Below are 14157 nucleotides of genomic sequence, written 5' to 3'. Positions count from 1 at the left end.
TACCTTTTAAGAGATCCTTCACAGTTATTTTTATCTTATAGAGAAGAAATATCATCGAGAATAATTTTTTGGAAAATAAAATTTTGGCTACATTAACTCCAGTTGGTCAACATATACTTTTGTTTTAGACCTGGGTATTTCTGTTAAATAATCATTAATTTGTAAGTCCACAACACTGACAAAAACTCAGACACACTATATTGCAAACCTTAGTTTGGAAATATTTAGGGAAATTATAGTTTTAACATGGTTTCTCGGCATGACTAATTGGTTGGACTTATAATTCTGCAAACAGTAATACAGGAACCCTTCTGCTCCCTTCCTGGGGCAATGAGAAATAGAGATCAATAATTTCATAATTCAAATACACTGAAAGATGCAATTATAAGCAGCCTACGTTGGCCTCCTACCTTCCTCACACCCCTCTGGCCTCTGAAGCAGTGTGCTTTTAATGGAAAGAGCACAGATTGTGGAATATGATAAACTCACATTCTACTTCTAGCTCTGACATTTACTATCTACAGGCTCTTAGGTAAATTACTTAACCTCTCTGAACCTTGGTTTCCTCATCTGGAGTTGGAACTCAGTATCGATATTTCAAAGGATTGTTGTGAGATGTCAGAAAGCACACACAAAGCACAAAGCACAAAAGAACAGGCACTCCCCCTTTCTTGACTCAGGGAGATTTTTAAGACCAGGTGGTAAAAAGCTGCTGAAACATGTCTAAATACAAAACCAAACCAAACCAAACTATCGGTCAAATCTGTCGTTTAAACTACTCTTCATGAAGGAAGATTCCACTATGTTTTTATTTTCACAACTAGCAAGACAGCAGTTTTAGTCAGCGGTGCCATGGGTATCTGAAAGGACCTACGTGAGACTACAGAATGTAGTCTTCTACATGTCTTAGCAGATGCCTACTTTAAATTTGAAATTGGTCACTGAATTGTGAATAAACCAAGAAAAAAAGATTCTTTCATGCAAACTACATATCAGATAAAGGGTTAGTATCCAAAATCTATAAAGAACTTATCAAACTCAACACCCAAAAAACAAATAATCCAGTGAAGAAATGGGCAAAAGACATGATAGACACTTCTCCAAAGAAGACACCCAGATGGCCAACCAACACATGAAAAAATGCTCAACATCACTCATCATCAGGGAAATACAAATCAAAACCACAATTAGATACCACCTTATACCTGTCAGAATAGCTAATATGAACAACTCAGGCAACAACAGGTGTTGGCAAGGAAAGAGGAAAGAGGATCTCTTTTGCGCTGCTGGCGGGAATGCAAACTGGTGCAGCCACTCTAGAATACAATATGGAGGTTCCTCAAAAAATTAAAAATAGAACTACCCTACGACCCGGCAATTGCACTACTAGGTATTTATCCAAGGGATACAGGTATGCTCTTTCGAAGGGGCACATGCACCCCAATGTTTATAGAAGCACTATCAACAATAGCCAAAGTATGGAAAGAGCCCAAATGTCCATTGATGGATGAATGGATAAAGAAGATGTGGGGGGTGTGTGTGTGTGTGTGTGTATACATACATACATATACACACACACACACACACACATACACACACACACATACATACAATGGAGTATTACTTGGCAATCAAAAAGAATGAAATCATGCCATTTGCAACTACGTGCATGGAACTAGAGGGTTTTATGCTAAGCGAAATTAGAGAAAGACAAATATCATATGACTTCACTCATAAGAGGACTTTAAGAGACAAAACAGATAAACATAAGGGAAGTGAAACAAAAATCATATAAAAACAGGCAGGGGGACAAAACATAAGAGATTCATAAATATGGAGAACAAACAGGCTTACTGGAGGGGTTGGGGGGGTGGGCTAAATGAGTAAGGGGGCATTAAGGAATCTACTCCTGAAATCATTGTTGCACTAAATGCTAAGTTGGATGTAAACTAAAAAAATAAAAGAAAGTAATAGAAAGGAAAAAAAAAGATTCAGAAATATTATAACAGGTGCATGGGGATGGCGAACTTAAAATTTTTTTTAATGTTTGAGAGAGAGAGCGCAAGGGAGCACGTGCATGCTCGAGTGGGGAAGGGGCAGAGAGAGGGAGACACAGAATCTGAAGCAGGTTACAGGCTCCGAGCTGTCAGCACAGAGCCTGATGCAGGGTTCAAACCTACCAACCGTGAGATCATGACCTGAGCTAAAGTCGGACACTTAACCGAATGAGTCACCCAGGTACCCCGGTGATGGTGAACTTTAAACTATGTGCTGGCAATAGAGCCAAAATCTAACAAAGAAAAGACAAGACAGAAGGCGACTGGAAAACAGCCTCACTGGGCAGTATGCTTATAATATGTGCATTTTCCTGCCTATATACTGTCCTTCAGTAAAAGTTTCAAAAAGGCAACATCTGAAAGGTCAACAGGAAGAAGCTCCTCCTGCTGTATGCGAATGGCAAATATCTCCTTCCTAAATTTAGAAAAGGGGAGACACCAGTGACACCCTTGGGGGACTGACGGTTAAGTCATTTTCAACTCTCAGACACAATGATACGTACACAGGAGCTTAATACACTCTTCATGCAGCTGCACGCTTTGTAGCTCACAGAGAAATTAGTGCCAGAAGGACCCTTCTGGGACATACCCTGCCGCTATGTCTATCAGACAGTACCAACAGCATAATATGTTGTCACAGGATAGAGCACTGGGAAACAGTGGTGAGTATTCTGCCACTTACTAGTTGTGTAACCTTGGCCAAAACACGTAACCATTTTTGGTCTTAATAGAGCACGTGCCCCCTCTTCCACTTAGGATTAGTGCAAAGGAAAAAACTACGAAGTCATCAGTTACCTTTACTGTCAGCTAATCACATTAAACATACCTCAGTAACAAATAACTCAGAGATGTGCATTAATGCTTTTTTACAACCTAAGGTGAATTTTCTGCATAAAGTGTACACTTCAAGTACCAAACATTTAAAATTTTAAAAACATTTTTGATAGAAGTCTTTTAAAAATTATATCCTCCTCTGAACACAATTTCTTCTTTCTTAATGACTCAGGGGGGTTATCATGTGCACTATTATTAAAGTTTAGCCATTACTTTTATTATACTGAACTAAAATACATTGATAGCTTTAGGGGCTACTCAATTAAGTAAATCTGACTGCCTTAATATGAAAAAGTCACGCTGGCAGTCTGTATGTTACTAAAATGTTTCTTTTTATTGGCTTCCAGATAGTAGCTGTGGCTCGAAGCCCTACTTTTACCTTCAAGAGTGTTTCTGCCTGACAGCTGAGGCAGGCATCTCAAGTGCTAGACTGGTCCTTTAAGTAAAAATAAACAGGCTCTGAAATGATGTTTTCAGGAATAGTTTGAGTAAAGTACATGGATTTTCTAACAACTTCAACTGCTCAGAGGACTTTATTTCTCAGTTTTTGGTTTTTGGAGGTGTTCCTGATGTTACTAAGTGCCTACAAATAAGTGGGATATCACTGCCTTTTCAATGCATAAAAATATATTCTCTAAGTGCACTTTAGCAATACATAAAAAGGTAAAGGGGGTTGGTCAAGGTTTATGAAAAAAGATTAAGAAATATCATGGCATCTTACTGCAGAGAAAAACTGGAAATAAATTGTTCTCCCCACCTTGAGAAGCACAATCATCATCAAAGTGTGAAAATCTTCTGGACACTGCTCCATACCTAGGGCTGTGCTCTGGAAGTAGGCTTTAGTATTTGGGGTGAACAATATGCTTAGAGGGGTGCCTGGGTGGGTCAGGTTAAGTGGTCAACTCTGGATTTTGGCTCAGGTCATGGTATCACTTTTCGTGAATTCGAGCCCAGCGTCGGACTCTGCGCTGACAGTGTGGAGCCTGCTTGGGATTCTCTCTCTCTGCCCCTCCCTACCTCTCTCCCTCTCTCTCAGAATAAGTAAACAAACAAAAAGATTAAAAAACAAAACAAAACCAATATGCTTAGAGATTAATGAAATCAAGAGATACCCAATAAGAGGACAGAGTACTCTGAAGAAAACTGAGAAAGCAATTTTTTCTAAAGTGATGCCCACACAGAATAAAAAACTGAGTAATAATTCATCCACAGGTGAGATCTAACCTCTTTTATGGTTGTGAGACTTGGATCTGCTGCTATCCCATGTTTCAATAGTAGTACTTCAATATTTTAGTTAACCTCAACTAACGTAAACAAGTCTTCCAAAGGGCCATGAAACCAGCCCTGAAACGATGGTTGTGGCAAAATGGCTTGTTTAGTCCCCAAAGACAGAACAAATAACTACAAGTAGGTAGGTAGGTAGGTAGGTAGGTAGGCAGGTATCTATTTCACAGCACCATGGCAAGGGGAAGGCGCCTTCAAACCTAAGGCATACTGCAGAAACGCTATCAGTAACTACTGAACTCTAACCCCGAACAGCAACAGAGCACCAGGGTGCTGAAGAACAGCATCGGATAGGCGGTCACAAGCTATATAGCAACTTTAAGAGACGCTCACAGCGATTACTGGTGGGAAGCTCAGGAGATGAAAAGATTAAAAAAGCAAATGGCAGCTTTGCTTAAAAGAAAGAGATATCAACAAAGGGTCATTTGTGTATGTGTTTCCTGGTAAAAAGACAGGATGAGCGAGAACGTACTGATGAACCACAGGTCATCAGAGCAAGCAATAGGGTGCTCTTTATCAGTTACGTCCTGGGCCATTTCAAAACCATTTCCACTTGGAGTGACTGTATCTTTTCCTGAACTCCAAGCCACAGTGGTTTGTAAATACATTGGCAATCATAAGAAATCATGTGTATTTATAATTTGTATCCTTTACTGACTTGTCTTTGTCTTAGCTTTCCAAGCAGATGTAAGCTACTTGGGCTACTTGAGATGTAAGCAACTAGGCAGGGATCACATTTTACACTCTTCTGTTTTCTCTTAGCAAAAAAGGAGAGAGAAAGAGCATCAAGGATGCTTCCTGGGTTTTAGTCTCAGGCAGCATCATTTAGTGAGATAGGAACACAGGCAATGAAGCTGGGGGCTGGTGACTGTTGGGGTATGTATGTGTCTGATGAGTTCTGTTTTGTACACACTTGAGGTGAGGTGTTAAAGGATTCTGAATCTGAGATGTCTGGAAGGCAAGTGGACCAGCAGCTTCACTTGGATCTGACAACCTTCACATTAATACTAACCTTTGCCCAAGTGTCATTAAATGGCCCTGTTATAATAACTAACTTTATAACTATAGTAATAAAACCACTTTTGACTGCGCCCCTAAATTATCAAGGTTCTTACCTTGTTTTTCTCTAGAAATTTTCTCAATAAGATCTAAGTTTAGATGAATTTTAATTTCAGAGGATTTAAAAAACTTTAAATTAACCTCAACTTCCTGAAGTTTTTAATTCTATCACAATTTTTCATGTTTTCTAACAAAACAAAACAAACAAAAAACAGGTGTTTTTAAAAACTGGCTAGTTTTGCTTGAGTTTTAAACAGCTAGTCTTTACCTTTGCTTCCAGTCATTCCATTTTTTATGCATTTGCCTTGATTCAGAATACTCTCAGGCAGTAAGGAGGTAAACCAGAGAGGGGCAAGCTTCTATCCTGCAGCACTTTCACTCAACTCGACTGAAGGGAAAGCACTATGTTTTAGTTCAGTGATTATGGTTGGTATCACGGTATGTCCTTCACATCTGACTGTGTAAGATCTTTAGAAAAACAATAATTCATCACGGATTTCAAAATCACTTGTTTGATTTCATGTCTTTTCTGCTCAATAACAGAACTCTGTAACAGTTAGGTAAATTATTTATCAATCAGAAATACCTCACCTCCACTAAAGAGTAGTAAGATCCCAGGGACTAGTAAAAGGAAGGAAGGGCTGTAGAAGAGAGAAACTTGACTTCCAACTCCCTGGATTAGTTCTGAGTTTCTCTCCTGGGAGAGAAATAGCCTGCATGACCTTGACCACTTTGTCTTTCTATCCTCTGCTCAATGCCTAATTCTTAAGGGTGTGGTAAAAGAATAAGATAATATTCATAAAAACTTTGGAAGGCACAGTTTAAGAGTGATGTGTTGTTTCACAACCCTATCTGTAATGATTTACTCAATGATGTTTTTCTAGATCAGAGGTTAGACACAGTTGAACTCGCCTACTTTGTCAATACTACAATACTTAAATTCTCAAAGAAAAGCATTCCTGTGGTTAATGTAAATGGTGGGTCGTCAATGCTTATGTTATTTTAGAGTAAAAGAACAAATAGAGGAGATGTGGCAGACAGCTGAACCGACAATTTTAAGAAGAAATTTTAGAAGAATTTGAGATTGATGGATTCAGGTAGTCTCTCCAGTATCTGCTAACTACCAATAAAACTCGATAGCAAATGCAATTATCAATGATGACCAAAATACATTCTTCTTGACTAAAAAGAGCAATAAAGACCCTGAATGATGTCTGGGTGAGAGCTGATCTTAGCAGAAAAAGGTAATCCCGGGAAAAGAGAGGGGGAAGAAAATTAGAGACAACACTTGACAGAGTAGACCAAATAGTTAAAGAGATATACTTCTATTTGGCTTGATTCTTCTACTTAAATACAAGAACACATAAAAATGCACCCTGAGTTCCCTTCAAGGCTAAGAACTGTATTTTTTTGCTAGACAATAATCTAAAATTATGTTCTCTAATTACTTATCTCTGGTCCTTTGAGCACAGAAAACATAAGTATATTTAAGGGCCTGGATAAGTCTACTGCCAAGTCCTTGCTCTGCACTGGGAATGCATCAATCCCTGGCTAGCAGATTGTATTTGCTCAATACGTGTATCTTCCATACTTGGATACAAGAATATTCCAAGGACTATGACAAATTTTATGTGTATATGTGAGTGTGGAGTAGAGAAGGGGCAGCATGGGGTATACAGATTTTCTAAAAGCCATGTACAGTACAGTTGAACATCTAAACTACTGAACAACCAAGTTTTCCTTCCACAGAACTGGACTAGGAGAAACCATAAAAGGGCAGAGTAGACCAAAGTGACAAAGAAACGCTGAGAAATAAAGTTCAGAAGATGACAGAAGAGGAAGTGACCTCTTAAAATCAGGCAGTTTAATACCTGATTTCCATGTAGCTGACATCCAAATTCTCTGAAATAGAATTTAGATGGATTTAGATAGATAGAAAAAGCAATTCTCAAAATTGAGGTTAAGGAGAATGATCACTCCTCAGAGATCAGAACCATGGAGGAGTAGGGGTTTAGGGATGTGTGTGTGTGTGTGTGTGTGTGTGTGTGTGTGTGTGTGTGTGCGCGCGCGCGCGCTTTCAAAACCAGAGCTACCGCTGATGGCAGCGTGGCATCTTGTTCAGGTGTGAGTGGAAAACAGTTAAGAACTACTGATCTGAAACAAAAGACATGCAATCCCTCTGTAACAGCTAAGGTTATTATGTTCCTAACCAAGTTTACTAGAATCAGAGCAGAACAAAGGTTCAAAAAATTATGAATGCTCTAAATGGGGGAAGGAGAGGTGCTTCAGGGGTGCTTACTGAGCATAAAGCCATAGTTTGCTAGCTTTTCTGTATCTCTGGGCTTAGTATCTCTCATAAAGGGCTATTATTCAGAGTAGATCTAAATATTAGATAAGCCTTTTAGGGCTTGTATCTATTTCTTTTCAATTTAACCAGATTGTCAAATTTCTTAAATTACAATAAAAATATAATTATCAAGAAAATCCCTATTTAACATATCTTCACCCATTTTACTAGGGGAAAATGTACCCAGGAAGCCAAAATGTAATCAGAAAGTTACTTGGTGAATAGAAGTCAGAGCAAAGGGTCATTAAGCACCACATACAGTCCAATGTCTTCATCTCCTCTCTAGGAATGCAGTGAGTTCACAGACACTTCTGTCAAACTATTTACGTCTGATAAAGTTTTTGTTCCCAACAAATTGATTTTTGTTTCTATCACCTCAGGTAAGACTATGCATGTTAAGACCAAATACATTTGGGTGTTAATTTTAAAGAAAAGGAGGGAGGGTTCATAAGCAGTGAAAGACATGGGATTCTGGACTGGACGGCATAGATTAAAAAATAACAGTTCCTGGAAGTGAGGGAAGAAATATCCCTAAGTGATATAACTAAATACTGGTTTGGTGAGAGCACAAACCTAAATTATTAATATAATGAGTACTATAACTAAGAATTCTTAGAAAACACTTTGAAATAGACTTTAACAAACAATATAATAATAGATGAAAAGGATAGACCTCTGCCTTGGGCTGCTTCGAAATGAAAAAAAGTGTGTCACCAGCCTGAGTTAGTAAAGCCAGACTGAAGAGAGATCTGGATCGTAAAAGCATAACTGACATTTTAAAAGGTCAGGATTACATGAGAGCTCATGACAAGCTAGTAAACTGGCCTATTTCTCTTTTTGTTTTTTTAGTCAGGTAAAGGATTAAAATCTATGTTGTTCTTTGGTGAAATTGCCTTTTCATTCCCAATTTAAATGAGCAGGACAATGATGGACTAGAAAAATAGCACTGCTTAAACAGAAAAAGGTGCTCATTCCCCACCTGAGAGAAAATGCATGGTATCATGGGGCTCTTTTAAAGGGAGTTGAGGGGAAAAAAACATCTGTCAAGGCCCAGTAAGGCCAAAGACTGTATGTACATGGCTCCCCTGGCATCCAGACAAGGTTCCCGTTACAATGGGAATATATTTCTTTTGTAATAATAGCAATAATAACAATAACCGTAAACCCAAAACCCACACCACCACCTTCAAGGCAGTGTGTATACACAGGGGGGGTCTAAAGGAGGCGTGGGGAGCTGACACAAATGAAAACAAACAAGAGGACATTTAACAGTTCACATGACAGATCCCAGCAACACAATGTTCTTTCCTCTCCAGAAATAAAGTGGTATGTTTTTGACAAATATTCTTAGTTTCTTTGGGGGTGAAAGGAAGAGGGAGACTAGCAGATTGTATTTGCTCAATACGCAGTAGATATTTGATAGTATCCCAAGCTTTTCATGATTGCTAGGAAATCTTCTATATCCTAACTTTTCTCATGTTCTTTTGAGGTTCTTAAATCTCTATTCTTGAAACCATACAAATCTATGGGATAAGGCTTAAAAGTGGAAAAGTTCTACTTTTGCTGTCATATAGTAAATCACTTAAAATTGACACAAGGATAGCATTCCTAGGTAGTAATCATCTAAAAGACTCTAGATCACTTTGTAAAATGTAAAACCTTAAAAAAGGATTCCTAGGGTACCTTATACAAAATTTAATGCCATTTATCACTTGTTCACCTCATGAATGTTAGAGGAGGTTTGTAATTTTAAAATTTAACATACAGAGATAAACAAGCATTTTTAGAGCTACCATTCTGGAGTGCTCTTGGAATTCACTCCTTCATCATTCTCAAACACTTCACATCTCTGGAAACTCGAGTATACTGATGGAAATGTGCTGGAGTGGAATGAACTAAGCAGAATCATCTGTATATTCAAGGTTTCACTCAGGAATATTGAAGACAAAATGTAACTAACTACACACACACACACCTCACTCCTTACCCTCAGGTCACGTCATTTCTCTTGCTTCCAATACACTATCCAGTTCAACTACCCCGACTCATCTTTCCTTGAAGAATAGTATAATTCTATGCTCCCTGCCACTAGTTTCTCATTTTAGTTTGCTTCCCATTATCCAGAACTGCCATCTTCTTAAAGTCCAAATCCAACCTGATCACTTTTTTTTTTTTTTTTTTTACATAAAATTCTGTCAACTTCCCACTGCTCCTATTCCATGCTTCCTGACACTTTCTCTTGGGGGCCATGTTAGGCATTTCTTACTCTGCTCTCATGGTTTTTATTTTTTTTATTAAATAGCACTTATGTCGCATGGTAACATAATGGTTGACATGGCTGTCTCCTCCATTGGTTTGTGAACATTCTCTGGGGGCAGGACCTAGGTCCTTTTAATTCAGTAGATTCTCTGCCTAAAACACGGAACTCAGATAATTTCAGGCATAAGTAAGCAATGAATAACGAAATAAATTCCTATGTAATAAAAATAATTTTCCCAAGACATTTTTCAAGGGAACTGAAATCAGCATAGGAAAAAAGAAGAAAATGAGTTCAAATCAACAAGGCAGGGAAAGGAAGAAGGGAATTTGAAGGTCAGACAGTAAAAGGTGTAGGCTCCTAACTGTAAGCCTCCTAACACAGGAGGTTGCTAGTATGCTCTCCAAGGTACCAGAATAACCAGGATGAAAGGGTATGGTTTACATAATGGCCTTCAAAGCCACTGGAGTTTTGACTGCAAACCAGAAACAGATATACTTTACAAAATGACACAGTCCACTTATCCCAGTTTTCATATGTATGGCATACATTTCAATGAAACAGTATTTACCCTTTATTATATTCTATGCGCTCTCCTTTTCTTTGTGTTTCTTTCTTAAATGTTGGTTAGGACCCACTAAACTGATCTTAAAACTAACAATCACAATCTGTTGATTCAGTTTGAAAAACTGGTCTACACAGACTCACCAATTCCCAGCACCTCACAAGAATCTGCTATCCTGGTTATTTTCTTAATCCATCTTTACCTAGTTAGAGCTACATTGCCAAGTTTTCCTGGCAAAAATGTTTCTAGTCGATTTAATGTTTGCTGGAATGAACATGTCTAAACTGTACTACCTATGATCTGATTTATGTCTGAAATGCTCAGAACTCCAGTTTGAGAAGAGTGTAACTAAAAATCACTAAATCTTTGACAGAAGATTCCCCAAATTCTTTCACTGGAAAGCGAAAAGTTTGATAATTAAACACATACGCACACACCCATCCTCACACTCCCACACTTAGCTCTTACATTTTGTTATTCGAAGCATGTAAAATTTCAAGCTTGACTCTACAAAAAACTCAGTGATGGAAATGCAGATATATTCTACACAGCTTTGTAATTTTTAATCTTAAGCATCTTCTACTTTCTAACAACTTTTATTCTAGTCTTTGAAAAGAAACAAAGAATGACTAATAGTTGGACAATATTCCCCTGGAACAGCACCAAGAAATGCAGAAAATCAGCATTCCAGGTTTTAATCATAGTTCCAAGATTTTATGTATTTGACTAGAGCTAAAATAAGACTGGCTGCCCAGTGTCCCTGTCTACTACAGACTTATCTGCCTCTTTCAAAGTCCTAATCAATACAAATGGCTTCCTCTACAAATTTCAATAGGACTTTCTCACTTTCCTTGCCCCTCACTACGTTACCTCCTGCAAGACGCTCTCACTTTCTTTCTTTTTTGTATCTGCAAAGAGCCTGGCAAAGTACCAAGTATTTAACATACAGAATCTCATGTGAGTCTCACAGCAAATCTCTGAGGCAGGTGGGTAGTACAAGCTTCCTTTTACAGATAAGAAAACTGAAGCTCAGAAAGTCTCAGTAACTTATTCAAGATCACATATGAAAAATGCAGAAGTGATGGCACTTTAAACCAGGCCCGTCAAATTCTGTCTCTTGGGAGATTCTCTCCTGTCCTCTTTAGGCTTTACCTACTCTTCAAGATTCACCTCCTCTGGCACCAAATCAACAATGCTTCTATTTAACAATGAATTTATAAGTTTCTAATGTAATCTCTTAACTGGTAATTTCATAATATAGATTTAGTTCTCTTTCTAAAAAAGCAATTTGAGTTTCAAGAGTGAAACTGAATTAATACTTGAGATTTAATTAAAAGTGAATCTAAAAGAAAAAGATCAGCAGATAAAAGCTCTCGTTCGCATTCTGAGGTTGAGTAAAGAGTGCCAAAGTGGCACACACATCAGTGTAATGGTTTGGAGTCATGAGTTATTAGAGGCAACTCATTATGTGAGGAGGACAGATCCCTCAAACTCCCCACATTCCATGTTTTTCATTAAAAGAAAAAATGAAAAAAAAAAAAAAGAAAAAATGAAAGACTAGAATGGGATGAATCATAGTATTTAATCCGTGGGTCAATCAAAACTTCATATGGTCACAACAGTATGAATATACTTAACACTAAACTGTACACTTAAAATGCTTAAGATGGCAAATTTTGCTATGTGTCTCTGCCATGGTCAGAAAAAGATCTACTGAATAAATAAAATTTAAAAATACAAAAAGAAGGGTGCCTGGGTGGCTCAGTCGATTGGGTGTCCGATCTCGGCTCAGGTCATGATCTCACAGTTTGTGAGTTTGAGCCCTGCATCAGGCTCTGCACTGACAGTGCTGAGCCTGCTTGGGATTCTCTCTCTCCTTCCCCCCAACTTGCTCTTGCACTCTCTCTCTCTCAAAATAAGTAAATAAACTTTAAATAAAAAAATAAATAAAATAAAAATAAAAATAAAAATAAAAATAAAAATAAAATAAAATAAAATAAAATTAGATAAAATAAAAATACAAAAAGAAAAAACCCAAACCAAAAACCTTCACTAACACTTTGAAAATACAGAACATGTTCAGGCCTCGCTCTTACAAACGGATTCAGTGAATCTGGTGTAGAACCCAGGCATCTGCATTCTTAAAAGACTGATTCTAATTGAGACTGATTATATCCAATGAACCCCAAGACTCTTTGTGCTCCAATATTTGAGACAGAACTAGACTGTACACAACAGAAATAGATTATAATTATAAATACCGTAAAATTAACATACCTTGTAGTATTTACAAAAGTATCACCACACTCATACAGTTCATAATAAAAACTTGAAAAAATAGACTTGTCTTAAATAAAAAGCATCTAAAATGAGATCCAGATCTATTTGCTTTTCCTTTGGAAAATGCTACAATGCAAAGGGGAGACCTAAGGTTTTTACCTTAGTCTTCAATAAGGGTTGCTATTGTATTTCCCAATGTTAGAACAGATAAAATCAGTGTATTTATCTCACATTTAAAAGAAGATTGCATTTTTAATAGACTTAAGAGTTGAAATGAGGCCAAAACAGCATTCAGGCTACCACTCAGACTTTACGCATGAAAAATGACTGATCCTTCTAGAATACCAAGTTAACAGGAATTTAACGTACCAAATAATCCCTGATCACTTCATACTGCTGACCAAATAAGGTTGGCAAGAGCACAATTAACATCTCACAATACTAGTCAACAAACCATAGTAAAGTATTTTCACATGCCTACAAAAAGCTCCAGACTCAAGATTTAATACTTATGAATTTTTATATATTTTCACTTATTCCCCAGGTTCTTACTTTCTAAGTTGAGCTCTAACCAAATCATGGCTTAAACTATTAACTATAAACACTGATCAACCTTTCAAAACAATGTTTTCTTTTGAGAACATTTCTTTTCCACCAAACTCTGAAATAAAGTCTTTTTACTCCAGTTGAAATGCAGTTTGATACATTACCATTTCCTCCCCAAACAGCAAAAGTCCAATCACTTTTAAGTTGAATAGGAATAAAATTCTGTGCTAAATACTTGCCACTAGAAACAAATAATGATAAAGGGTACACTCAGAATACAAGAAGTTATCTATCGTGTTACTTAATAAATGTTTTCTATTAAAAAAAAGATTTTTCAGTCATTTCAGCGACGAAGTCTAGCACCATATGACTTAGTTACATGTTTTTACATTTCACTACAAATCTCTGGTGACAGAAAAGGACAGTTCTAATGGAAAAAATAACACCTACACAAGTCAGGAAATGGCACAAAGCTGTACCATTTTCCATTTTTTCCACTTCATTTCCCTTACGCAATCTCCCAGATTCCTACACCTTGAAATTAATTCAGTGACTCTGTGTCTTAACAAAGTATCAACAAAACCAGAAAAGAAAATTCTGGGTTAGAAGTAATAAGTCCTTTCTAAAAATATAATTGGAGAGCCAAATATCAATTTGAAGATAGAATCACTAAAATAAATTTACTTATGAGATGCTAGATTATAATCCTAACTATATTGATCTGGCCACCTGTTTGGAATGGATAGTGGCAAGAAACAAGTAGTTGTAACTTTAAAATTTACAAAGAAGTGATAGTTAGGTTTCCAGAAAAATGTTCTATAAACATGTGTCATAACTAAGGAGAACAAATGAACCCAATGAGTAAGCCTACAGAACCAACAAAATTGCCAAATTTATAAACATCGGACCAAAAGGCAGAATTAGCCAA

At 37.2% G+C, this 14157-nt stretch overlaps 1 protein-coding gene across 2 annotated transcripts in view; it reads right to left on the bottom strand.

The window, feature by feature from the left end:
- The window catches only part of LCOR (ligand dependent nuclear receptor corepressor), a 142388-nt gene that overhangs the window by 12903 nt on the left and 115328 nt on the right, over positions 1–14157 (bottom strand). The gene's annotated exons all lie outside the window — the stretch shown is intronic.

This window comes from Panthera tigris, chromosome D2 (genome assembly GCF_018350195.1).
Source record: "Panthera tigris isolate Pti1 chromosome D2, P.tigris_Pti1_mat1.1, whole genome shotgun sequence".
NCBI lineage: Eukaryota > Metazoa > Chordata > Mammalia > Carnivora > Felidae > Panthera > Panthera tigris.
The sequence above is the reverse complement of the archived record's forward strand: the minus strand, read 5'-3'. Positions and strand labels throughout refer to the sequence as shown.